This window comes from Pinus tabuliformis, chromosome 6, assembly GCF_031772625.1.
Source record: "Pinus tabuliformis cultivar Carrire ecotype Pingquan chromosome 6, CPIR1, whole genome shotgun sequence".
In the NCBI taxonomy this organism is placed as follows: domain Eukaryota; kingdom Viridiplantae; phylum Streptophyta; class Pinopsida; order Pinales; family Pinaceae; genus Pinus; species Pinus tabuliformis.
This window is the reverse complement of record NC_142292.1, coordinates 2,035,442,784-2,035,445,988: the sequence shown is the minus strand read 5'-3', so window position 1 is coordinate 2,035,445,988 and position 3,205 is coordinate 2,035,442,784. Positions and strand designations below refer to the sequence as shown.

The 3,205-nt window shown below is 37.8% G+C and overlaps 1 pseudogene; it reads right to left on the bottom strand.

Moving 5' to 3' along the window:
• Positions 1 to 2,043: 2,043 nt before the first annotated feature.
• LOC149267421 (uncharacterized) lies at positions 2,044 to 2,646 on the bottom strand (annotated as a pseudogene).
• Between the last annotated feature and the right edge of the window lie 559 nt (positions 2,647 to 3,205).

Genomic DNA, 3,205 nt, shown 5'->3' with positions numbered 1-3,205 from the left:
TTCGACACTTAAAAGTGACAAACTCAAACCAATAAGCAAAAGCAAATGTATAATCAAACTGCAAACAGCCAATGAACTCTCTCCTAAGATCACAATCAATCAATCAATCAGATCTGAATCAAGGGCTACAGGATGATTATTTCGCTTCATGCAAAGGAAAACTGTAAATGACGCCACAAACACATAAAAACACTTACAGTCTTTTTGTACAAAAATGAGGCGGAATTCAAGCAAAGAAAAGGGGTTATCAGACTGGTACCTATGCTGGTAAAAGGCTGCAAAAACAGAACTATCATTTAAAAAAATATTCATAATAACATTTAACCATATATAAATCACTAATTTTCCAAACCAAACAAGTGTGATATGCAGCGTGGTTGCTTAGTACCTACCTCTTATGTAAAAAGTAATTGATAGCAAAAGTTATTACATGCAAATTATATTTTTATGATGTAAACATATTTTATATGTGTGTATTAAAATGTAGAACATGTATGGACCTAATGAATAGGAATGTTGTGTTTCCTATTATAATGTCATAGTTTGAAATTCATAAGAAAGTACACTATGTATGTATATTGTGGTAATGAATTCCTTCTGGTAAAAAAACCTTTCACCTAAATAGTGAGATGCTAAATTACATGAAAAGACATAAAATTACACTTTACTTTTTTCACTATATAAATATGAATAGTAAAATAGTAAAAAACACTCTATCTAAATATTAGTAAATGTTGATAAAAGTGAAACTTAAATAACACATTGAAGTAGAGTAAGCCCAGACATCACTTAGAACCAATCCTAAGCTAAAGAAATCCCACAAAAACATAATATATAGACATATAGCTTGAACTAATCATTTAACCATTTAAAGTAAAGACCACTCAATACCCACTATTCCCCTTGCATGTCAAGGTGCAATAACTTTGCTATAGAGGTGGAAATAGGAGTTTCCCTCTTTATTTGGTCTTATAAGTTAAAAATAGACTAAAATGTGTACAAGCACATTTCAATACTCTTAACTTTTGTGACAAATGATGTTGGGGCTAATTTTTCATCCAAAATTACATATGCACCTATCTCTATTTTACTCCAAAGTGATTTAGTCCATTAATTACTTCTATTATTTTTATCTCTATTTTACTCCAAAGTGATTTAGTCCATTAATTGCTTATATTATTTCTTTCGGTCATATTAAAATGTATTTTTTTATTAATTTTTTTTTTCAAATATTGAAAAATTATTATCTATAATTTTTTAGTATAAAAAACATATTCTAAATAGGAAAGCCTCATATTATACTTGCTATCTAAATATTTTTTCTTTCACAATATTCATTTCCATTTTTTTTTTAAAAGGACACTCAACTGAAATATGAAAAAATATCCCTTTCCATACTCACATCATATAGGAACGTGGAGTGGACAACGTTCCCTATCGTCGGAAAAGTGTTAGCGTGTAACACTATGTGTGGTTTGATGATAAGTCACATGGGCGAAGCCTGGGCAGACCGAAGTTCAAATCTCATTGAGTACAATGACCTGCTGTGGTGGCAGCTAGAGAAGCGGATTCCCTTTTCCCCTTTCAAAAAAAACAAACAAACACACTAAGAACTCCCAAACATGAACCAACATGAACCATGCCAGCACTGCTTTGCACAAATTTGACTAAATTCACTAACTAAAATTAACAAATAAAGCTTAGATTACATGTAAAGAATACTGCAAGGAGTGTGAACTCGACTTAATTCAATCAATCAAATGTTGTAAATATTATTGGCAATTTAATAATCATCATGCAATTCATATTCAAAAGCAATAATCTACTCAACAAATTTGATAAATAAAAAGCGAAACGACTTCGATCTTCATATTAATTCCACGACCGAGACAATGAAAGCTATCGATTTCGATATCAAGAATCGTTTTAGTTAGTAGCACTTATAAAGCGATGAGAATCACATAATTGAAGGTCTATGTGGCCCTTTTATTGACGTCAGAAGATCGATTCCCACAGACTGGGGAAACGAATAAATGAAATTATTCAAGAACGCTTCAGATTGGGATTTCCTCCTTGCTTGGGCGGTGTGAGTAGGAGAACAATGGGAAAGAAAGCAAACAGGGCGATGTTATAGCCCAAGAATGCCCAAAACATCATCCTGAAATTCGAGCCAAAGAGTAGGCACGGCCATTTATCCCCAACAACACCTCCAACCGCACCACCGCCACTGCCGACCACTTCCATATACGTTTTCTCACCGCTTCGGACGTTTGCCTGGCCGCTGCCTCTGTATTAACTTTCCATAGAAACCAAGCTGCCGGAACTATGGACAAAACCATTGGCCCCAGGTACAGCACTTCCCGCACGGCTTGTGAACCTGAAACGGCCAAGAAGATCAGTAAACCATAAATCGCTAGCTGAAAGATACGCATGGCGTCTGATGTGTCGTCTGCGAGAATCGAACCGCCGACGATCGAGATCGAGGAGCAGGCCGTCCCTATGATATCCGTTTTATAAAAGAAGGGGGACGAGCTAATGCTGGTGGAAGAAACCGCCCAGGCACATGATGGCGTACCAGAGAAATGCGAAACCCCAAGAGAAGAAGCCTCTTTCTCGCCGCCTCCTGGTCACGATGCGGCGGAGCATGTGACCGCTGGTTAGGAAGCCCAACAGACATCCACAGAAAGAAGCCGCTGCTATAGTCGGCCATCTCAACGCTGCGTCCCCCTGCAGATTGATCGATTATGGGCGCCAATAAATAAAAGAGATTAAAATGGATAGGAATCTGTAGACAATAGAAATCTATGGCGGGGAAATTTAAAATTCAAATCGTGTACTGAATACTTGGTCTGTTGGATCGAACAAGATCACCAGTCAAGTACTTAATGAGATTGTGTACTAGATACGGTGAAAATACATGCTCGGGAGTCGGGTGGGTCTATTGCAGATTCCTCTGGGTCCCTCTGGCTTTGGCCTGCTCGGAAATATGGGGCGATCGGAAAACCGAATGCTCATGAAGCAACATGCATGGTCATGGTAGCTATAAGGTATTGGCAACCAATAAATTTTATGCATTAATGGCCCAATAGCATGGGATTTATTTGTTGCCAGGCTGGCTGAGCTCTGTAAGTGGTGGATATTAATGCGGAGGGTGGCAGAGCTCGGGGAGGGTGGTCGACGGCGGAGGAATTGCCGGCTGCAGGAG